This window comes from Triticum aestivum, chromosome 4A (assembly GCF_018294505.1).
Source record: "Triticum aestivum cultivar Chinese Spring chromosome 4A, IWGSC CS RefSeq v2.1, whole genome shotgun sequence".
NCBI classification, from domain to species: Eukaryota; Viridiplantae; Streptophyta; class Magnoliopsida; order Poales; family Poaceae; genus Triticum; species Triticum aestivum.
In genome coordinates, this window is record NC_057803.1 from 12,107,040 (window position 1) to 12,132,291 (window position 25,252).

General features: G+C 51.1%; 1 pseudogene; it reads right to left on the reverse strand.

Annotated features, from left to right (window-relative positions):
• Positions 1-17,992: 17,992 nt before the first annotated feature.
• LOC123083693 (uncharacterized) lies at positions 17,993-24,899 on the reverse strand (annotated as a pseudogene).
• Between the last annotated feature and the right edge of the window lie 353 nt (positions 24,900-25,252).

The following is a 25,252-nucleotide window of genomic DNA, read 5'->3' on the forward strand; positions in this document are numbered from 1 at the left end:
AAAGGTAATGAGTGTCAACTTGCTATGGCGGATCTTGGCCCTCCTGCTGCTCATGTTGCCGCCAAGGGAAAGGATACACGCGCTGAACATGGTGTTACACCATCATACCCAATTGATCCTGCGTGGTATATGGACACTAGTGCCACGAATCATATGACGAACGAGCTCGCCAAGTTGTCCACCCACCAGCCATACTATGGTCACGACAAGGTTCACAGCGCCAACGGTATAGGTATGCCCATCTCTCACGTTGGTCAAGCATCTCTCTTAACTAGTCATCCATCTAGGCAGCTTCATCTTCATAATATTTTACGGGTCCCCTCGGTGACTCTTAATCTGTTATCTGTTCCCAAGCTCACTCTTGATAACAATGTCTTATGTGAATTTCATCCGTTTGATCTTTTTGTTAAGGACCGAGCCACTCGGGAAATTCTGCTTAGTGGTCGCCTCAGCCATGGCCTATACCACTTGGAGGATCCATCCGCCCTGCGCGTCTTCAGTGGTGTTCGTGTGTCGCCGTCCTAGTGGCACTCTCGCCTTGGTCACCCTGCCACTCCCATAGTTCGCCATATACTTCACCGCCATGAGCTGCCTATCGAGTCTAGCAATAAGGAGATATCCGTGTGTGATGCCTGTCAACAAGGCAAGAGTCATCAGTTACCATTTGTTTCTTCTACTCGTCAAGTAACGAGTCCTCTTGAACTTGTGTTTTCTGATGTATGGGGTCCTGCCCAAACGTCTGTGAGTGGTCACAACTATTATGTTAGCTTTATTGATGCCTATAGTCGCTTTACCTGGCTTTATCTTCTTAAGCGCAAAGCTGATGTGTTTGATGTCTTCATTCAGTTTCAAGTGCATGTAGAACGTCTTCTCAAGCATAAAATTATCCATGTTCAGTCCGATTGGGGGGACGAATATCGCAACCTCAACACTTTCTTTAATAAGCTTGGGATCTCTCATCGTTTATCATGTCCTCATACACATCAGCAGAACGGCGTTGTTGAGCGCAAGCATCGACATGTCGTTGAGACCGGACTCACGCTTCTGTACCCTTTCGTTTTTGGAGCGACACTTTTGCTACATCATGTTTTCTTATTAACCGACTACCTACGCGTGTCCTTCATATGAAAACTCCTATTGAGCTCCTTCTCCATGAAACTCGTGACTATACCTTCTTTAAGGTGTTCGGGTGTGCCTGCTGGCCCCATCTTTGTCCATATAATCATAGAAAGCTTGAGTTTCGGTCTAAGAAATGTGTGTTTCTGGGTTATAGTTCTCTTCACAAAGGCTACAAGTGCCTTCATGTGCCAACAAATCGTGTCTACATATCCCGTGATGTTGTCTTTGATGAGAATGTTTTTTCTTTTTCCGCCATGCCGCAGCAACCCGCCACACCTCCATCTATGCATCCATCTCCTATTATGCTTGGCCAATTTGAAGATGTTGCATATTCGCCTGTGTTGTTACCTAATCATGGTGCGGGTATTGGACGTGGTGCTTGCCTGGAACTACTTCCGGATGCAACTCCTGTGACGCATGTTGATCGGTTGGTGCACGTGCCTGCACAAACTCCCGTCGTCGACCCCGTCTCTGGAGCCACGCCCGCTCATGCCACTGGACCGGCGTTGGCCTTCGTACCTGGGTCGGTGTCGGCCGAGGTGCCGCCCACATCAGCCGAGGCGCGGTCCACCACACCAGCCGAGGCGTGGCCCTGTCTCCGCCGGTCTCACCTGGGCGGCTCGAGCGGTCCTTGCCACCGTCTCCACGCCCGGCCTCGCCTCCGTCATTGCCGCTGTCGCCTGGTCGTATGTCCCTGCCGCCCCTCTCACCTGGGTCGGCTGGGCCTACCATCGCCTCGCCTGGGTCTTTGTCTGGGCCCCCGTCGCTCGACCTACCGTCGTCATCTCCAGTATTGGCTCCGCCGGCTCCTGTTCCCGTTGCCCCGCAACGTCCGCATACTCGCAGCCGCAGCGGTATTGTTCAACCCAAGCAGCGTCATGATGGTACTGTCACATATTTGGCTGCCTGTCTTGCTCATTCTGTTGCAGATCCCAATGATGAACCACGCAACTATGAGGCCGCTATGAGTATTCCTCACTGGCGGGCTGCTATGGAGCAAGAGTACCATGCTCTTATGCATAATGAGACATGGACACTGGTTCCTCCTCCGCCTCGTGTCAACATCATTGATTCGAAGTGGGTTTTAAAGTCAAGAGACATGCGGGCAGATCTATTGAGCGCTACAAGGCGCGTCTTGTGGCTAGATGGTTTAAACAGCGTCAGGGTTTGGACTATGAGGATACATTCAGCCCAGTTGTTAAGCCTACTACTATTCGGCTTCTCCTGTCTCTTGCAGTATCTCGTGGTTGGTCTCTTCGACAGCTTGATGTTCAGAATGCTTTTCTCCATGGACTGCTTGAAGAGGAGGTTTACATGCGGCAGCCACCAGGGTTTGCTGATCACGCTCAGCCTCATCATCTCTGTCATCTGACGAAGGCTCTATATGGACTGAAACAGGTGCCTTGTGCCTGGCATGCTCGCCTAGCTTCGGCTCTTCGTACTCATGGCTTCGTTCCGTCGACAACTGACAGCTCATTGTTCTTGTTTCAGCGCCCCAGTGTGACTGTGTATTTGCTTGTGTACGTCGATGACATTATTCTGGTCAGCTCCTCTGCAACGGTTGCTGATGCTCTTGTGACTGCACTTGGCAGAGATTTTGCGGTAAAAGATTTGGGACAGCTACACTTCTTCCTGGGTATTGAAGTTGCACATCAGTCTCGTGGCAGCTTAGCTCTCACTCAGAAGAAGTACTCCCTTGACCTCTTGCGCCGTGCTGGTATGCTCAAGTGTAAGCCATCTCCCACGCCCATATCCTCTACTGATAAGCTCTCGACTACTGCTGGTACTATTTTGTCTCCTACGGATGCTACGGAGTATCGGAGTATTGTTGGTGGCTTGCAGTATCTGACTATCACACGCCCTGATCTTTCCTTTGCGGTTAATAGGGTGTGTCAGTATCTTCATGCCCCTACTGATGTGCACTGGTCTGCTGTGAAGCGCATTCTTCGTTATGTGCGTCTCACTGTCTCCTATGGTCTTCATCTGCGACCTAGTTCCTCTGCTGTTCTATCTGCATTCTCAGATGCTGATTGGGTTGGGTGTCCGGATGACAGGCGATCCACGAAGGGATATGTTGTATTTTTGGGTCCTAATTTGATCGCCTGGAATGCACGCAAGCAAGCCACTGTTTCTCGCAGCAGCATGGAAGCCGAGTACAAAGCTGTTGCCAATGCGACTGTTGAGCTTATCTGGATTGAGTCTTTGCTTCGAGAGCTGGGAATCTCCCAGTCACATCCTCCGGTTCTTTGGTGTGACAACATCGGTGCTACATTCCTTTCGACAAACCCGGTGTTCCATGCACGAACCAAACATATTGAGATTGACTATCATTTTGTGAGGGAACGTGTTGCACGGAAGCTACTACAAATCAAGTTTATCTCCTCGAAGGATCAACTTGCAGACATCTTCACCAAGCCTCTACCTTCTCCCATGTTTGAGGTCTGTAGGCGCAATCTCAACCTTCTAGATTCACCAGGAGTGAGTTGAGATTAAGGGAGGGTGTTAAACTTTGTAACGTAGCCCAACTATGTAATCTGTATATTGTGTAACCTTATAAATATATGTGATAGGCCACCCCTAGAGGGTTGAGCCAGTTCCCACAAATCCTACGTTTAACACTTCTTGGGCAAAAGATGTAAACCAATCCAAATGTCCTGACGCCATTTGGTTATATCTTCGTTGCATCAACAACTGCACGTGAAGCTTTATCAGATGCCGGCAAAAGGCCCCCATACTGCACAATAAGAGACAAGGCTTCATAAGATGACATGATGAGCAGAGAGGAGCACACTGCCGTCAAAATCATTTTATTTCTAGCTGCCCAAATCAACGAAGCAATAGCAGGAAACATCCATATCACAACACGGTTTAATCTGGACCTACAATGCTGGAAGTACGCAACAATGAAATCATCATTTTCTTCGGGCAGGCTCCCCGGCAAGTGCCTAGTGCATGCCTGGGACTAGGTTATCCTATCCAAAACAGCACAAGGATGTTTGGGTGCCAGAGACCTCTTGGCTCACAGCAAAGCTCTGATCACTTAACTGATCTGCAAACTACTCTTGGCAATCTTAGGGCCTGATCAGCAAAGCTTTGACTAAGGCTTACCAACTCGTAACACCAATCAGCGCAACATATAAACATGAGTGTTTGACAAAAAACTACCACATTAGGGGTTCCTGTCCCACGAAACTACCACATTCAAAAAAGTGACTGATAACTACCAATTTTTTCTAATTTTGTGACAAAAAACTATCATTTTTGGAAAATGACCCATTTAGATGATTTAAACGTGATTATGACAAATGGGACCCACCCATCAGGGCTGACGTGGCGGCCCAGTCAACTCCGTTTGTTTTGACCATCAAGTTGACTGTTATGACAGGTGGGGCCCATATGTCATCATCAACCTTCCTCCTCCCGTGTCTCTCTCAGGCATTTCAACAAGCACCTTCTGTGCATCTAAGGGAAGGAGGCGACGGCAAGGGGAAGAGCGACCTCCAGCACGACGCTCACCACAACCAACTGCACGCCCGCCCCCTTCCAGCTCGAGGCTGTGGTCACAACCGCCACGCACGCGGGAGATGAGCGGCTGCGCCGCCACCGCCGTTGCCGTCGCCGACGCGGCGATGACGACCAGGAAGACCAGGAGGAAGAGGAGTGTGGCGAGGAAGACGAACAGCACGACGCCCTGCACGAATGACTCCAGGCCGCCGGTGACAGAGTGACTCCGGCTGTACCTGTACCAGGAGGTGAGATAATACGCCGGGACGACCGTGGACGCGGGCTCCGCGGCGGCGACCAGCGCGGCGCCGGGGCATGCCGCGGACGAGCTCGCAGAGCGAGCGCGACCGGTCGCCGCGAAGCGTGGCGCAGGCGGCCTGCGTCACGAGCTTGCTGGCGAGTACGCTAGGTGGAGGACGAGTAGCACCGCTGGGTGCAGCCACGCCCGCGTACACCTCGACGACACTGCTCCAGAGCACCCGCAGCACCAAGTCGGCCGGCGAAGTGGAGCCTACGCTCGTGCTCAGCTCCACCGACGCGGGATGTGCCTGGCTTCCTCACCTCCTCCTCCAAATCGACACAGGAGCAGCTGGATGAGCATGCTCGCGTCCGTCGTCGGGCCGAAGCTCACCTGCTCTCCTCCCATGCACATAAGATGTTTGTTGAAATGCCAGAGAGAGAGGAGGAAGAAGAAGGTTGATGTGGGCCCCACTATCATAACGGTTAACCTGACGGTCAAAACAAACGTAGTTGACTTTGCCGCCACGTCAGCCTTGACGGGCGGGTCCCGCCTGTCATAAACATGTTCAAATCGTCTAAACGGGTCATTTTTCAAAAGTGGTAGTTTTTTGTCACAAAATTAAAAAATTTAGGTAGTTATCAGTCACTTTTTTGAATGTGGTAGTTTCGTGGGACGGGAACCTCTAATGTGGTAGTTTTTTATCAAATACTCTATAAACATAGATCACCAACTATACATCCACCATGAAATTCTTTAGTCAGCTGCCTAGTTAATATGCTCAACGCCAATTCCACACGACTATTGTATCTTTTTCTCTGGCTTCTGTCGACACAAAGACAACATGGCATGAAAAATCACGGGCTACTCATGGTTGCCTACAATCACAAAGAATGGGTTCCTACTTCCTACATCTCTACAAAAATCACCCAGAAACTGAAAACAAATGAGCAGACCCACATACAGATATCTAACAAGTTATGCAGAAAAATAGAAGAAAAGAACTGTACATACTCATTGACGTTTAAGAATCACATACCACACTAGGGCTAGGAAATCTCATACTTGAATTATTCAACAATCTAAGATACAAGCAATAATAGTAGTCGAAGGTGTGCTTAGTGTTCATGACTTAGGGTGCGTTTGGTTGCAAGGGCGGTCATGAATGGGTTGGGATCGTTCAGAAAATAGACATGTTTGGTTATAAAGCACATGAATGGTTCGAGCCAAAAAAAGAGAATATGCCATGAAGATGCTGAACCGTTCCACCCAACCAAATCGGTCGAATCAAATGGCCACCCTTTGCAACATTCGGCGGTGAAGTGAAATCGAGCGAGGCACCGCCGCGCCGCGGCGTCGAGAGATGCTCACGGAGGTGATTAGAAAAATAAACCGATTTTTTCTGAAGCATCGGTGTCTATTTCTATAGAAAAGACGCTTGTTAAGCATCTATCTTGTATAAATGAACATCGATGCTTAAAAAAATCCTGATTTATTTCTCTAAGTATCTTTCTAAGCATCTCCCATTGTATGAGACCTTATTTATTTATTTATTTTCTTTTCTGTGGAAATGGGCTGGGGGCTGTTGCTGGGTTGCTACATCTCGCGAATGGGTCCAGGAGGAAAAACCTGCTCTGTGCAAACTAATTGTAGATTCCACTAAATAAACCTAGAACCCTAAAAAACTAAATAAACCTAGAACCCTAAAAAAACTAAATAAACCTAGAACCCTAAAAAGAACTAAATAATCCTAGAAGTTCTAAAAAATCCAAAGAAAAGTTCTACAAAACCTATAAATGGTAAATCCTCTAAAAGAATTAAAATTGGAAAAAAATGAAGATATACATTCAGTTTATATGGTAAACCCTGTGTTCTACAAAATATTTTTCTTTTTTTTGCGAGAAAACTTTCAATATATTCATCTTTAATCATGGTAGTACAACGAACACTAGAAATGATAAAAATTACATCCAGATTTGTAGACCACCTAGCGACGACTACAAGCACTGAAGCGAGCCGAAGGCGCGCCGCTGTCATCGCCCCTTCCTCGTCGGAGTCGGGCAAACCTTGTTGTAGTAGACAGTCGGGAAGTCGTCGTGCTAAGGCCCCATAGAACGAACGCACCAGAATAGCAACCGCCGCAGATGAAGAGTGTAGATCAAACCGATCCAACCTGAAAACACATGAACGAAGATGAACGACGAACAGATCAAGCAAATCCACCAAAGACAGATCCGCTGGAGACACACCTCCACACGCCCACCGATGATGCTAGACGCATCATCGGACCGGGGGCTAGGCGGGGAGACATTTATTCCATCTTCAGAGAGCCGCCGCCGTCTCGCCTTCCTGAGTAAGACACAAACCCTAACAGAACTCGAAAAAAGATCTAAAAACGGAGCCCTCCCATCGGCAAGGGCTGAGATCCACTCTGCTTCCATGGCCCTCAGGCCACTGGAGACGGGATGGACTAGCGCCGGAGCCGGTGGGAGGCAAAAAAACCTAGATTTTTTTAGGCGGCGGCTGGCTAGTTTGTGGTTGCGTGGGCGTTCTAATTAGAACAGGCGCTCCTTCTCTTACAAAATATTTTTCTTGTGGAAAGACCAAAGGCTATATATTAAGTAGAACAGATTCTTAACTTTGTGCAATTGGTTTATATGGCCAGTTTATACGGGTTTTCGGTTTGTATGGTATTTTTACTTTAGTAGATATGGTATGAAATTAAAATACAATTCGATTTCAGTATATATCAAATAATTTCGGTAAGGTTTCAGTATACACCGTAATAACCAAAGTTGATGCGAGTTTGAAAATGATATAATATTTTACGAATTTATAACTCAAAACACATACATTTTTATATAAATAGTAAGTAGTATATAACTATATGTAAGTATAAATGCAAGAATCGGGTTAGGAGCTCTCAGGTATCATGCACCCCTATATGAATAGTACAATCAGAAAATACTAGGAAAAAATATTTATTTTTGAAATTTTGAGGTATCAAACATGGCCGACCGTTCTACTCCGTGTGAAGTTTTGTAAAGAAATGATATCCGTGGAATTCTTAGCAAAAGGACAAAAAAGGAAAGAATTGTTTGAATAAATTGTAGGTCGCATTGTATTGTCTTCACTAAGAATAGCACAGATACCATTTCTTCGCGAAACTTCGTACATGGGTAGGATGAACGACTTGGTTTGGTATCCTAAAATTTCAGATTTTTTTTATTTTTCCTTGCATTTTTCTCAATTTTATTCATGCAGCGTACGTACCACCCAATAGCTCCTATGTATTCTTCCTACAAATGTATGCATATGAACCGAATGGCAGCAACTTTAGTACCACCTTTGCTTACTGACCTGGTGAAGGATAGAAGTGAGGTCTATATAAAACTGTGCATGGACGTGTGAATGTTGGACAATGCAAGAGAGACGGACTCACATGCTCTCAACTACTTGTATGTTTGTTTGCTTGAGAAATGTAAATAAGTTTTTTACTTCAGTAAATTCGTCTAACAATTTAGTTTTTTGCTATATACCAAAAAGACGACATTCAAAACGGTAAGGAAATTACATACACAAAACATAAAAATCATGAAATTGGTGCTGCGGCGTGAACAAAGCTTGTTGATGTCTCTGGGCTCCGTCAGAGCAAACTAAACTTGTTGAAATCCAGGAGAATTTAAAAGTAACAATCAAAAATCATCAGTATAGGCCAGCGGCGGCCCTAATCTACATAGCAAATCACCGCCCGGGAAAAGAAAACTCCGGAGAGGGCTTGTAGAACGACCCAGTCCACGTACAGACCTAGAAATTTCACACCATCTCCAACTAGACCGAGGCTGGCTAAACTTTTCGGTTGGAACTCGACTTGGTGAACCAAAGACAAACCAAATCTGGGACACACGATCCTCTATATGCCCCCGACGATATGACGAAGCATCACTGGAATGCGGACGAGGCGGAGAGACCTTATTTCATGCCGACGGCGATGCCATCATCTCGCCACCACCGATCGCAGGCAAACCTAAAATTCATAACACTACTGTCACAAAACCGTCATGTGACACTCGGCAAAGCTTGCAATGTGGCCCTTCCCAGCCGCGCCACTGCGCTATGTTCTTGCTCAAAAAATAGCTCAAACACCCAGTGATAAGCAGGGCTGCATTATGTTGGAATGTCAACTACAGCGGTTATGCAGTTGCTACGGCAACACTCAGGCTTCGAATTCAACCACTGAAGTCTACACTCATAAGTTACTGTCACCACAGAGGCACAGACCATGTTCATGCATGCCTTCTAATACAACTTCCTTACGTTAGTTCGCTCCTAGGTAAAACGTAAATACCCCCTCTGGGATTACAGATATAGTACACACAACTAACAAACTCAGGTCTCGGCACAAGCACAAATAGAACAAACGCACATCCACCCAGACCAAACTGTCCAAACACAAACAACAACAAAAGACGCCGAACTTCACTTCAAATCCTTCCTGGGTGGCAAAAGTAAGCAGATCCATCATCTTGACGCCATCCAATCACACCGGTGAAGCATCAGCAACTGCTCGTGAAGCTTAGTCCAACAGCCCCCGTTCTGCACCACCGTAAGAACACAGGGTTTAGTAAGACGATGTGATGAGCAGAAGAAGAGCGCACTTTGCTCCTCAAAATAATTTCAACTGTAGCTGTCCAAGTCAATGAAGCAAGAGCAGGACGCATCCACAGCACAACATGTTAAACATATGATTTGGGAACTGCTCGACACCCCTAACCTGGGGTGTGGCTATCTCATTATATAGAGGTACCCAGGGGGTACAATACAATGTTACAATACAGATATACAGAGGCTACGTATATACAGTCTAACACCCACCCTCAATCTTAACTATGTCCTGAAGTACAAAGCAAGTTAAAATTGCGCCTACAGCCTACAAATTGTGGTTGTGGAAGAGGCTTCGTGAAGATGTCAGCAAGTTGATCCTTTGACGAGATGAACTTGATACATAGTAGCTTCTGTGCAACACGTTTCCGAACAAAGTGATAATCCACCTCAATGTGTTTTGTCCTAGCATGAAACACCGGGTTAGAAAAAAGATATGTCGCACCAATGTTGTCACACCACAGGACCGGAGGACGAGCTTGAGGAACACGCAACTCTCTCAACAGAGACTGTACCCATATGATCTCAGCAGTTGCATCAGCAACAGCTTTGTACTCAGCCTCAGTACTACTGCGAGACATAGTTGCTTGCTTGCGAGCATTCCAGGCGATCAAGTTAGGACCCAGAAATACCGCATAGCCCCCCGTGGATCGCCTGTCATCCGGACTACCAGCCCAATCTGCATCAGAGAAAGCCGAGAGCTCATACGACGGTGCAGACTGAAGAAGCAAACCATAGGAGGCACTAAGACTGACATAGCGCAAAATACGCTTCACAGCTGACCAGTGAGACGTCCTCGGTGCATGCAAAAACTGACAGACACGGTTGACTGCATAGGAGATATCAGGCCTGGTAATAGTAAGGTATTGCAGACCACCAACGATACTGCGATACTCAGTAGCATCATCAGACGAGAGAGGGTCACCGTCAAGAGCAGACAACCGATCAGTGGCAGACATCGGAGTGTTAACATGTTTGCATGTGAGCATTCCAGCACGACGCAACAAGTCCAAGGCGTACTTTTTCTGAGTGAGAGTCAAACCAGCAGAGGACCGTGAAACCTCAAGACCAAGGAAAAAATGAAGAGCACCTAAATCCTTGACAGCAAAATCATCACGGAGAGCAATCACAAGGCGATCAGCAGCAGCAGCAAAGGAACTGATGAGAATGATATCATCAACATAAACCAAAAGATACATCGTAACCTCAGGGCGCTGGAGGAGAAACAGTGACGTATCAGCAGTGGAGGGAGTAAACCCAAGAGCCCGAAGAACAGATCCAAGGCGAGCATGCCATGCATGAGGAGCCTGTTTGAGCCCATACAGTGTCTTAACCAGACGACAGAGATGGTGAGGTCGTGTCGGATCAACAAAACCAGGTGGCTGACGCATATAAACCTCCTCCTCCAGAATGCCATGCAGAAAAGCGTTCTACACATCAAGCTGACGAAGGAACCATCCGCGAGTAACCGCAAGAGACAATAGTAATTGAATGGTAGTAGGCTTGATGACGGGACTAAAAGTGTCTTCGTAATCAAGACCATACCTCTGTTTGAAGCCCTTTACAACTAACCGTGCCTTGTAGCGTTTAATGGAGCCATCAGCATGTCTCTTGACTTTGAAAACCCACTTGGAATCAATGACGTTGACACCAGACACTGGAGGAACAAGACGCCAAGTATCATTCTGTTGGAGGGCCTGAAACTCTTGTTCCATTGCAGCACGCCAATGAGGAATACTCAGTGCAGCCTGAAAGTGACGAGGCTCTGCGGTGGGATCGCCAGCAATGTGAGCCATGCACGCAGCAAGCCACGCAACCGTGCCATCCGTCTGCTTCTTTGGACAAAAGACACCAGACTGGCTCCGTGTGCGAGGACGAAGAGTGACAGCAGGTTCAACTGGCGAAGTCGGTGCAGCAGAGGATGTTGACGAGGCCAGCACCGAGTCGGACGAGTTAGGCACGCCAGTGACCGAGGCAGCGCAGAGGCGGACCGGGCCGGAGCAGGTGACGGGGCCTCCGGGCTGGCGGCAGTAGCCGGCATGGGCGAGAGACCCGCCAGTGGCCCGGGCGAGCCACGCGAGGCTGGCGCTGCCGAGGCCTACGCGCCGGGTGAAGCGGGCGCTGACGAGGCCACTGGTGCTGACGAGGCAAGCGAGCCAGGCGAGGCTGGCGCTGGCGAGCCTAGCGCCCGTGGGGCCAGCGTGGAGCCAGGCTGACCCGGCGCCCGCGAAGCAGGCGAGACGGTGACGGGTTGGCGGGTGTCGCCCGTCATGCATGGCACATGCACGTCCCGACCAGGGAGCTCATCGGTGACCTGTTCATCAAGTAGCTTGAGTCGGGCACCGCGTCCAATACCTGCAGCATGATTAGGGAGTAACGAAGGGGCATATACAACATCCACAAATTGATCAGGCGTAGGTGTGGACACAGGCACCGGTGGTGTAGAAGTGGTACGGTTAGTCAGAAGTGCACGAAAAGGGAAAACATTTTCATCAAATACTACGTCACGAGAGATGTAGACGCGGTTGGTAGGAACATGCAAGCACTTGTACCCTTTGTGAAGAGAACTATACCCGAGAAAAACACACTTCTTAGACCGAAACTCTAGCTTGCGTTTGTTGTAAGGACACAAGTGAGGCCAACATGCACAACCGAACACTTTGAAAAAAGTGTAGTCTGGAGTCTCATTAAGCAGAAGTTCAAGAGGGGTTTGCATTTTCAGAAGTCTCGAGGGAAGCCTGTTTATGAGAAAACAAGCTGTGGAGAAGGCATCACTACAGAACCGAAATGGGACGGAGGCATGAGCGAGCAAGGTTAGACCAGTTTCAACAAGATGGCGATGCTTACGCTCGGCAGTACCATTCTGCTGATGTGTATGAGGACATGACACGTGGTGCAAAATCCCAAGTTTGTTAAAAAACGAGTTGAGGTTGTGGTATTCACCCCCCCAGTCGGATTGGACATGGATGATTTTCTGCTTAAGAAGACGCTCAACGTGTGCTTGAAACTGAATGAAGACATCGAACACATCAGACTTACGTTTAATAAGATATAACCAAGTAAAACGGCTGTAAGCATCAATAAAACCGACATAATAATTGTGACCACTAACGGATGTCTGGGCATGACCCCATACATCAGAGAAAACAAGCTCAAGAGGATGTTCCACAACACGACTAGACTCTAAAAAAGCAAGTTGATGACTCTTGCCCAGCTGACAGGCATCACAAATAGTTTCAGCGGTTTTATTGGACACAATTGGAAGATCATGACGATGCAAAACATGTCGAACTATGGGAGCCGCCGGGTGACCAAGGCGCGCATGCCAGTGTGTAGACGACACACGAACACCACTGAACACCTGAGGAGAGGACAGCATGGAAGGTGGACATGGCGCATCAAGTGCATACAGGCCATGGCGAAGACGACCGCTAAGCAGAACGGCCCTCGTGTCCCGATCCTTGATAAAGAAACGAAAAGGGTGAAACTTAGCAAGGAGATTATTATCACGAGTAAGTTGAGGAATAGACAATAAACTACGCGTAGCAGAAGGAACACGAAGGACATTAGAGAGATGTAATGTGCGAAAATTGTGTGCAAGGAGAGAGGCCTGACCAACATGGGAGATGCGCATACCTGCTCCACTGGCGGTGTGCACCTGATCATGACCACGATATGGCTCCTGAGTGGAGAGCTTACCCATCTCACCGGTGAGGTGGTTGGTAGCTCCAGTGTCCATGTACCATGTAGGATCAACAGAGTAAGACGGAGTACGGCCATGATCATGACTCGTCACGGCAGCGGCGGCTTGCTTGTCGTTCCCTTTGCCATTGTTGCCGAGGCCCAGAAAATCTTGTTTGTAGCGATGATGGCAGTGAGAGGCAATGTGGCGCTCAAGACCACACAACTGGCAGGCCTGTTGGGCACCACAAGAAGAACAACACGCCACCGGCCGGTTACCACCTATGATGGTCGGAGCACTGCCCCGCGAGGCCGGTTGTGAAGGCAGCGCCGGTCTGCCTCCTGAAGATGATGACCGTTGGGGCTTGCCACGAGTTGCGGCATTGGCGGAGGCGAAACTGGGGGAGGCTCGGCGCACCTTAATGCGCTGCTCACGGCCAAGCAGACGTGCATAGAGCTCACGAGGTGGAAGCGGGTCATCACAGCCATGAACATTTTCGATGAGATTGTCATAATCATCATCAAGCCATTAAGCATGAAGGTGTTGAACTCCTCATCCTGCAGCGACTGGCCAACTGAGGCCAACGTGTCGGCGAGACCCCGCATCTTGTTGAAGTAGTCGGTGATACTGAGGTCACCAAGCTTCGTCTCACCCAGCTCGGTGCATATAGAGTGAGCACGCGCCTGAGACTGAGAGGCAAAACTGGTGTGAAGCACCGCCCACGCCTCCCGGGATGTAGCGGCGAAGATGACCAGCGACGAGATGCTCGGGGTGAGCGAGGACTGAATGGCGGAGAGGATGGCCTGAACCTGAGCCACCCAGGTGTGGTACGCCGGGTGATGAGGGGGCGGACACGGGGTGGATCCGTCAACGTAGCCCTCCAGATAGCGACTCCGCAGAAGAGGGAGCACCTGGGCACGCCAGGACAGGTAGTTGTCCGGCGCGAGCTTCACCGGCAGCAGATGCGAGAAGTAGAACGGCGCAGGCACCGTGGCCGAATCAACATGGGCATGCGGCGATGCATACAGGCCCATCGACGAGGCCGCCCCAGGATGCAAGGGATACACCGGGTAGGGCGGGTAGGAGCCGGGGGACGCCGCCCTGGGAGCACCATAGTGTGTCGCGGGGGCGCCGTAGGGTGCCGCAGGGGCACCGTGGTAGGGTGTCGCGAGGGCACCGTGGTCGGCTGCGGCCGAGCCACGGGCGGCGATGCAGCCGCAGCTCCGTGCAGGTGCAGGGAAGACGCCAGGTAGGGTTGAGGCGGCGCGGGCGCCGAGTAGGGTTGCGGCGGCGGCACACCGTAGTAGGAGTGAGGTGGCGGGGCGCCGTAGGGCTGCTGCAGGGGCGGCACGCCATAGGGTTGGGGCAGCGCCGGCCAAGACGACGGCGGCGGCGGCCCACCATGGATCGCGGGAAGGCCGCCCGCAGGAGGAGCAGCGCCAGAGGGAGCACCGACCGGGGTGGCGCCGCGGTCTCCCGATCCGATCGGGGAGCGAGGCGACGACAAGACACCATGGGCCATCGCGAGAGGGCTGCGAGGCAGTAGCGAGAGCCGGCACCGCGGCGGCGGCGGGAGGAACCAAAATCGATGCGACAGCGGCGGTGACGGCGGCAGCGGAAGACATCGTAACCTAAACTGATACCATGTTAAACATATGATTTGGGAACTGCTCGACATCCCTAACCTGGAGTGTGGCTATCTTATTATATAGAGGTACCCAAAGGATACAATACAATGTTACAATACAGATATACAGAGGCTACGTATATACAGTCTAACACAACATGATTCGACCTGGAACTACTGCAATATTGGAGGTACACACTAATGAAATTATCTCATTAATTTGGGCAGGCTCGCTGGCAAGTGCCTAGTGCATACATGGGACTAGATTATCCTATCCAAAACACCCCAAGGAGGTTTGGATTGGGTGCCTGAGATCTCTTGGCTCACGGCAAAGCTCTGATCACAGCAAACTGCCCTAGCCAATCTTTTCCTTTCTGAACCATGCAAGAGGACTGCATGTATTATATCAAAAGAAGGAGAGATACAACCAGGTTTGCATTCTGACTCAAAAATGACCAAAAGACTGAAAGAACAAGCAAGATGGCCCAGCAACCGACCTGATCATCTACGAAGGAAAGTGGTCAGAACTAGCTACCGCCACTGTCTAGCATCAGCCATGATCTGATCGAACAATTGCTGGACATGGGTAAAGTTTCTGTCAAAAACCCTGCTGTTTCTTTCTCTCCAAATGCTCCATATAATCAAAAAATGACCATAGACCTAAATCTCTTACTCCTCGTCACTTGAAGCATTGATTTCATTCCGGCAGAAAATAAGTCACACTGCGACTCACATTCATAGAACAACTAGTTATTAATTAAACTAAGTAGCTAACCAGTTGCGGCCACGGCTGGACACCCGAGTGGGGGCGGCATGGAATGTGGGTCTCAATGGCCCAGAAACTAGCCTCGACAGCGTCGTCCCAGTCCGGCCATGCGTCACGGCATTGCGGGCTTCGCTGGCCCGGAAAAGGGCCTCGGCGCACTCGTTCCAGGACGGCCATGCGTTGGTAGGGCGGGCGCGTGGTCCCAAATCCGCTGCTCCCTTTTCGTGTCCTACTTCCGACCCTCATCCATGGCCTCGTCGTACAAGTTCCAAAAGGGAGCCAGGGGATCCGGCTTCTTCCGCTTCTCCTTATTTCAAAACTGAGAGTTATTTATTCAAAACCACCACACTTGAGGTTAGAGTAACAACTTGATACTACAAATGAGCCAGGGCACAAAGAACCACCGAATTTGCACCTACCGACTAACGCGAAGCACTGATTGTCTCATTTACTCATGAAAACAACAAAACCTACGGCGGGCCCACCGGTCGGGCTGACATGGTAAAGACCAAGCACAAAAAAAGCATTAAACAACTGAGGTGGCAAATGAGACGCGGACCCCGCATGTCAATGACTACATGATCATCTTCTTCCTATTTGTCTTTCTATGGGGCATTACATCGAGCACCGGCGATTCAGCGGCAAGCACCATGGTGGTGGGGGGACGGGCACCATGAGTCCTCGAAGGCCGATGTTGCTCCTGTCGGTGTGGACACCCGAGCCATCTGCGCCCGTGCGAGCCGGGAGCTCCATGGCCATGGCAGACGAGCCCCTGCTCAAGCTAGCCCCGCACCACTCCCGCGAGATCCGGCAGCCGCTCGTCCCACTCATGCCCGAGGCCCGAGGCCATGGCTAACCTCGACCGCACGGACACACGCCTATAGTCGTACCCTCGCGTGGCCCTACCCGCGCACCTCGCCATCGTTGAGCGCCACCTCTGGCGGCAACACCAGTCACTCCAGCGAGCTCCCTCCTACAGCTCGCCGACGTGGCACGGCACCGCCGCTCCCTCCCATGTCTGCATCTGGCCAATTGACTAGCGCCTCTCGACGGAGCGGCACGACACCGCATCTGCTAGAGCAGGGGAGGCAGTGGGACGAGCACAGCGAGAACCTCGTGCTCCCTCCTACAGCTCGCCGATGAAGGACCTGTCGGACGACCACGCGGCCATGGGGCAAGGAGAGAGAGGATTTGGGGGAGAGAGAGAGGGGAGGAGGAGAGTGGAACAGATGAGAGGCCGGCAGGTGGGGCCTTTGGCCACCTCACCAAATTATCCATGAAGGCATGGCACATCAGCCCGGCCGGTGGACGCGACCTGTTGGTTTCGTTGTTTTCGTGAGTAAATGAGACAATCAGTGCTCCGTGTTAGTCATTAGGCGCAAATTTGGTGGTTCTTTGTGCCCTGGCTCATATGTGGTACCAATCTGTTACCCTAGCCCCAAGTGTGGTGGTTTTGGGTAAATAACTCCAAAATTGAAGATGAGGGGGAGCTCCTTCCGCTGCTCCATTGACGAGGAAGTGGTGGATTGCAGGCGGGCGAAAGGGAACTAGGGGGCACTGGAGAGTGGAAAGGATAAGCTAGAGAGGGGAGGGCGCTGGTCTTCTATAGACCGCCACGGGCACCATTAAGGGGGGCAGATGGGGAGGTGGGTGGCCATCAAGGGACGCGCTTCTCGATGAGGAACACGTGGCCGTGCTGCTCACACACCTCCCGGACTCAGAAGCAAGCCAAGAGATGACGCCGCATGGCGACCATCCGACGGGCCGCCACAGGAATCCAAGAGAGCAGCTGCGCCATTAATATGACAGGTGGTCAGCGGTCGGTCCCTCCCTCGCCGTAGATTATCTGTGAGCGGTGGTGCATGTACTGGCCGTAGGGAGCTTCAAAACCTGGCCGGGGTGCAAGGAGGAGGAAGATGAAACTCCTTCCCCCGCTGGTAGTTGGGTTTGGAGCGAGCTTCAAACAAGGCCACCATGGCATCCAAATATGGAGGCTGGGAGGCCATTTTATGGAGGGAGCTCCCAAAAATATGTCGATTGAATTGTGGATGGCTACTCTATTAAAGCTGTTTTTTTTGTGGTTTTGTGCTCCATATGGCAGTTATTATGCAGTTCGGTGGACATAATGACTGTGCTAGAGTTGCCCTTAGGACCTGATGAGCAAATCTTTGACTAAGGTTAACCGGCTTGTAAAGCCGAAACATCGCAACATATATACTAGTGCAGCCAACGAATCATAAATCACCAACTATACATTCACCGTGAAATTAACTTGTCAGTTGCTAGTTAATCTGCCAATTCCTCACAGCTACTGAATTTGTTCTCTGGCTTGTATCAACAGTTCAACACAAAGACAACATGGAATGAAAAATCACAAGCTACTGTTGCCTACAATCACCCAGGTCTGCAGCACGCCTCAACACCTGAATAGTATAACAGCACAAAGGATGGGTTCCTACATCTCTACAGATCACCCAAAAACCGGAAGAAAAAAACCCGAGCAGACCTACATACAGATATCCATCTAGTTATGCAGAAAACTTGAAAGAAAAGACTGTGCATAGGCATCAACATTTAGGAATCACATACAACATTGGGAGCTCTTAGACTTAAATTATTCAACAATCTAAGCTACAAGCAAAAACACTGTAATCTAAGTAAGTGGTGTGTTCAGTGTTTGCTAGTCTGTACCTCCAATGTAGAAGCTCATGTAGGGCATGGCCTTTTTGATGTGTCCCTCTACATTTACGTGGTTGCATCGTCTTGAACTGAGCTCAATTGTGTACAACCCAGATTGTGTGCTCACGAAGATGACACCGACACCTTCCGCAAAACCTGTTGGATTGTATATCTATACGTGGACCCGTTGTACACATCTGTAATTGTATTGTACCCTTTGGTACTCCTATATAATGAGATAGCCACACCCCGTTTAGGGTGTCGAGCAGTTTCCCAAACTCTATGTGTTACATGGTATCAGTTTAGGGTTTCGATGTCTTCTGCTGCCCCTCACGCCGCCGCCGCCTCGGCCCCTGCCACCGCCGACTCCTCGGCCTCTGCCATCGCTGACGCCGCGTCGGCCCCAACGCTCGCTTCCTCGTCGCCTTTCATGGCCTCCCGCCCGCTGGCTACGCCCTGGCGGCAGCCGCCCGCAGCCTCCCCGATCGGGTCGAGCGGGACGGGCGACCTGCCCCCGCCGATCCCATCTGGCGGGTTCTCCTCAGCCGTTGCCGCTGGGCCGCCGGGGTTCCGCGGCCCTGCACCTCCGTGTGGTGCCCCTACCTCACCACTCGGCGCCGCGCCTCCGTCGTCGCTACTCTATGGAGCCCCTTGGTTCGGCGCCCCTGCCTCAACCCTCGGCGCCGCGCCTCCATCCTCGTCCGCCTGGCCGCTGCCCTATGGCGCGTCGCCGGCGTCTGGCTGCACTGGGGCGTCACATCCCCAGCCCTACGGTGTGCAGCCGTCTGCACTGCTTCACAGGGCTGCGCCATCTGTGCCCCCCGGAGCTCCGGCTGGCTCGGGTGTTGGCTCCGCCCCTGTAGGCGCCTACTCCGTGTCTCCGTACGCTGGTGCGCAACTGGCGCTCGCCCCCAACCCGGAGACGGACCCGATGATGGGCTGCTACGCGCCACCGGCACAGCCTCATGCGGATCACATGACCGCACCGACGTCGTTTTACTTCTCACACCTCCTTCCGGTGAAGCTCATGCCGGATAATTATTTGTCCTGGCGGGCTCAGGTGCTACCCCTCCTTCGCAGCCGCTACCTGGAGGGGTACGTCGATGGCTCCATCCCGTGCCCGCCGCCGTATCATCCGGCGCACCATGTGTGGGTGGCTCAGGATCAGGCGATTCTCTCCGCTATCCAGTCATCGCTCACTCCGAGCGTGTCGTCGCTGGTCATCTTCGCCGCGACATCCCGAGATGCTTGGTCGGCACTTCACAGCAGCTTCGCCTCATAGTCTACGGCGCGTGCTCATGCCATACGCACCGAGTTGGGGGAGACTAAACTTGATGGTCTCTCTATCACCGAGTACTTTAACAAGATGTCGGGTCTCGCGGACACATTGGCCTCAATTGGTCAGCCTCTTGGAGATGAGGAGTTTAGCACCCACGTGCTCAATGGTCTTGATGATGATTATGACAATCTCGTCAAGAATATTCATGGTCGTGAAGCGCCACTTCCGCCACGAGAGCTATATGCACGTCTTCTTGGTCGTGAGCAGCGCATCAAAGCGCGTCGTGCCTCCCCGAGCTTCATCTCTGCCAACGCCGCGACCCGCGGTAAGCCGCAGAAGCCGTCACCATCGCCTGGCGGGAAACCGGCAGCCTCATCCTCGCAGGCCCGCACTGCCCCGCCCTCCATCACTGGCGGCACCCGTCCGGTGGCTTGCTGCCCCTGCTGTGGTGCTCAGCAGGCCTGCCAGCTGTGTGGCCTTGAGCGTCACATCGCCTCCCGGTGCCATCGACTCTACAAGCAAGATTTCCTCGACCTGGGTAACAATGGCAAGGGGAATGAAAAACAGGCTGCCGCGGTGATGAGTCATGATCATGGGCGCACCCCGTCCTACTCCATCGATCCTACGTGGTATATGGACACGGGAGCCACGAACCACCTCACCAACGAGATGGCCAAGCTTTCCACCAAGGAACCATATCGCGGTCATGATCAGGTGCACACAACCAATGGAGCAGGTATGCACATCTCCCATGTTGGTCAGGCCTCACTCCTCACACATAACTTTCGCAAACTGCATCTTTCTAATGTTCTTCGTGTTCCCACTGCTACACGTAGTTTGTTGTCTATTCCTCAACTTACTCGTGATAATAATGTCCTTGCTGAGTTTCACCCTTTTCGTTTCTTTATCAAGGATCGGGACACGAGGGTCATTCTGCTTAGTGGTCGTCTTCACCATGGCTTATATGCACTTGACGCGCCACCTACATCTCCTATGCACTCTTCTCCTCAGGCGTTCAACGGTGTTCGTGTGTCGTCTACACATTGGCATGCACGCCTGGGTCACCCTGCTGCTCCTATAGTTCGTCATGTGCTACATCGTCATGAACTACCAGTTGTGTCCAATAAAACTGCTGAAACAATTTGTGATGCCTGTCAGCAGGGCAAGAGTCACCAACTTCCGTTTTTAGAGTCTAGTCGTGTTGTGAACCATCCTCTTGAGCTTGTGTTTTCTGATGTATGGGGTCATGCCCAAACATCCGTTAGTGGCCGTAATTATTATGTCAGTTTCATTGATTCTTATAGCCGGTTTACTTGGCTTTATCTTATTAAGAGAAAATCTGATGTGTTCGATGTTTTCATTCAGTTTCAAGCACATGTTGAGCGTCTTCTTAAGCAAAAAATTATTCATGTCCAATCCGACTGGGGGGGGGTGAATATCACAACCTCAACACTTTTTTCAACAGGCTTGGGATCTCGCACCGTGTGTCTTGTCCTCATACACATCAGCAGAATGGCACCGCCAAACGTAAGCATCGTCATCTTGTAGAAACTGGTCTTACTTTGCTAGCTCATGCCCCCGTTCTGTTTCGGTTTTGGAGTGATGCCTTCTCCACCGCTTGTTTCTTGATAAACAGGCTACCCTCACGACTTCTGAATATGAAAACTCCTCTTGAACTCTTGCTCAACGAAATTCTAGATTACACTTTTCTCAAAGTGTTTGGGTGTGCATGTTGGCCCCATTTGCGTCCATACAACAAGCGTAAGTTAGAGTTTCGGTCTAAAAAGTGTGTGTTTCTTGGGTATAGTTCCCTTCACAAAGGATACAAATGCCTACACGTTCCCACCAATCGCGTCTACATTTCTCGTGACGTTGTTTTTGATGAGAATGTTTTCCCTTTTCATGCACTTCCGAATAACTCTGAAACTCCTATGCCACCTGTCCACTCTTCCGTACCTGTGCCTGATCAATTTGTGGATGTTACAAATGCACCTGTGTTGCTTCCTAATCATGCTGCAGGTATTGGACGTGGTGCTCGTCTTGAGCTACTTGATGAACAGGTGCCGGATGATGATGATCCGGAGCGGGATGTGGATATGGATGTCCCATGCAGATCGGGTGCAGCCACCCCGCGGGTGCCGCCCTCGCCCTCACCCGACCCGCGGGCGCCGCCCTCACCCGCCTCGCCAGAATCGCCCTCGCCCGCCTCGCGGGCATCGCTCGCGCCTGGCCTGGCTGGGTCGTCTGCAGCGACACCTGGCCCAGCCGCTGGGCCTTCTGCGCCGGCTGGGCTGGCCTCACCCAGTCCAACGCCGGATCTGGCTCGGCCTACCACGCCTGGCCTGACGCCGCTGCTCTCTCTGGAGCCAGGCGGCCCTGACGCTGGCTCGGGCGCTGGCTCGCTGGCTGAGGCCTCGCCTCTGCAGTCGCCTCTGCTGAGCCCGGCCACATCACCACAACCGGCTGCCGCTGTTCTTCGTCCTCGCACGCGCAGCCAGACAGGGGTTTTTCAGCCTAAGAAACGCACTGACGGGACTGTTGCGTGGCTTGCCGCTTGCATGGCTCATATTGCTGCAGATCCCACTGCTGAGCCTCGCCATTTTCAAGCTGCACTGGGTATACCTCATTGGCGTGCTGCGATGGAACATGAGTTTCAGGCTTTGCTTCAGAATGACACATGGCATCTTGTTCCCCCGACATCTGGTGTTAATATCATTGATTCCAAGTGGGTTTTTAAAGCCAAGAGACATGCTGATGGTTCTATTGAGCACTACAAAGCATGGCTTGTGGCTAAGGGTTTCAAACAGAGGTATGGTCTTGACTATGAAGACACATTCAGTCCAGTTATCAAGCCTACTACCATTCGTTTGCTGCTGTCTCTGGCTGTTACCCGTGGATGGTTTCTTCGTCAGCTTGATGTGCAGAATGCTTTTCTGCACGGCGTTTTGGAGGAAGACGTTTATATGCGTCAGCCACCGGGGTTTGTGGATCCTGCATGTCCCCATCATCTTTGTCGTCTTGTTAAGGCGCTATATGGACTTAAACAGGCTCCCCGTGCGTGGCATGCACGTCTCGGCTCTGTTCTTCGGGCTCTTGGTTTTCTTCCCTCCACTGCTGACACGCCCTTGTTCCTTCTTCAGCGTCCTGAGGTTACGATGTATCTCCTGGTTTATGTTGATGATATCATCCTCATCAGTTCCTCTGCTGCTGCTGCGGATCGTCTTGTGGCTGCCTTGAGTGGGGATTTTGCTGTCAAGGACTTAGGTGCTCTACATTTTTTCCTTGGTCTAGAGGTCTCACGCTTTCTGCTGGGTTGAATCTTACTCAGAAGAAGTATTCTCTGGATCTATTGCGTCGTGCTGGTATGCTGAAGTGTAAACATGCGATCACTCCGATGTCTGCTACTGATCGGTTGTCTGCCCTGGATGGAGATCTTCTTTCACCTGATGATGCTACTGAGTATCGTAGTCTTGTTGGTGGTCTGCAGTATCTTACTATCACCAGGCCAGATGTCTCTTATGCAGTCAACCGTGTCTGTCAGTATCTTCATGCGCCCAGGATGTCTCATTGGTCAGCTGTGAAACGCATTCTGCATTATGTCTGTTTCACTGCCTCTTATGGTTTACTTCTCCAGCCTGCACCATCTTATGAGATCTCAGCCTTCTCAGATGCAGATTGGGCCGGGTGTCCTGATGACAGGCGATCCACGGGGGGATATGCAGTGTTTCTTGGTCCTAATTTGATCGCCTGGAATGCTCGTAAGCAGGCTACGGTTTCTCGCAGCAGCACTGAAGCTGAGTACAAAGCAGTTGCTGATGCGACTGCTGAGATCATATGGGTTCAGTCCTTGTTGAGAGAATTGAGAGTCCCTCCTGCTCGTTCTTTGGTGCTTTGGTGTGACAACATTGGTGCTACCTATCTCTCATCTAATCAAGTGTTTCATGCTCGGACGAAACACATTGAGGTAGACTATCACTTTGTTCGAGAACGTGTTGCACAGAAGCTCCTCAGTATCAAGTTCATCTCATCAAAAGATCAACTTGCTGACATCTTCACGAAGCCTCTTCCACAACCACAGTTTGTAGGCTGTAGGCGCAATCTTAACTTACTTTGTACTTCGGGGCATAGTTAAGATTGAGGGAGGGTGTTAGATTGTATATCTATACATGGACCCGTTGTACACATCTGTAATTGTATTGTACCCTTTGGTACTCCTATATAATGAGATAGCCACACCCCGTTTAGGGTGTCGAGCAGTTTCCCAAACTCTATGTGTTACAAAACCAACCGCTGACACGGTCCAATTGTCCAGGAGGACAGAACGAGGGAGCAATGGTTCAAGCTCGATGAACCTGCGCCGCGCCCATCCTGTAGCTCCGTTGGGACCGGCCTCCATTGACCATAGATAGAGTCTAGGCTTCATCACAGACGCAAACAGCAGCATGCCGTCCTCCACCCCCATGAGGTCGACGTAACGCTGGCTCTCGTCCTGGTCCTCATATGGCACACTGATCACTGATAGTTCTTGCTCACCAATGTCGTACTCCAAGACACAGGTACTCTCCACACAGGGGACATAGACCTTGTTTCCCACAACAGCACTGTGCGCCCTCTCATAGATTAAATCCGGTTCATGAAGATGAACAGAGATCACGTCGCTCCACTCACGAGTCTTTGAAGAGTAGACGGTAGCGAGGCCCGTTGACCCTTCTGCATTGTCGGAGCCCACCAAGGCGACGAGGAAAGGACCGCCGTGACAGTCGAGGTGGTCACATTGGTCCTTGTCACAGAGCACTGCCGCATTACAACGTATGCCCTTGGACGCATCGTCGGGGCCGTCGTCCTCCCACCGCATGATGCCGTGGCACTTGGGGTCAACGTGAATCTCCCAGCCCTCATGGGTGAGGAGGTGGGAGACAACAAATGTTCACCCATTTCAGGGGAGTAGAGGAGGACGAGGCCGTGCCGGGAGTCGAGGACTTGGTACTCCTCGAGGTCCTCGAACTCCGGCGGGCTGAAGGCCGTGGTGGAGACGAAGTGGGAGACCCAATAGGGTCGTTTGTACACAGGGCTTTCGTTGTGGAGAAAGCCTAGCATGGGCGGCACCCCCCGGAACGCGCGGTAGTCGCGGGCGAAGGCGGCGTCGAAGAGGATGCGGAACCAGCTCCTGCAGACGGTGGCGGCGGGGACGAGGCTACCGGGCTCGTCCGCCGGTAGGCGCATGAAGATCTCGCGCATGGCGTTGTCCACCGGCGACGGCGTCCGGTGGCGGCGGCGGCGCGGCGGAGGCAGGCTCGGCGCCTTGAGGATTGGGGATTTTGTCGAGGGATTTTGGGGGCGCATTCGGCAGCGGAACTCGATTGGGGCGCCGCCGCGTCTAGTCTTTTTGTTTTGTTTTTTGAGCTGCCGCGTCTAGGTCTTATTGAGAGAGAGTGAGAGAGGGAGTACGATGGGCTCGTGTGGCCACGGGAATGGGCTGACTCCTCTCGGTCCAATTCGCAAAGATGCAACCAGCCGAGGTCTTCTCAAGAAAAGAAAAGAAAATGCAATAGCCAAGGCAAAACTATAACAGATAATCCAGATACAGAATGACTAATTCTTCCTTATGTAATAAATGATGTAACTCTTTTGACTGTGAAATAAAACACCGATAGGCTTTCCCTTTAAAAAAAAATTCACATCTAGATGTTTTTTAG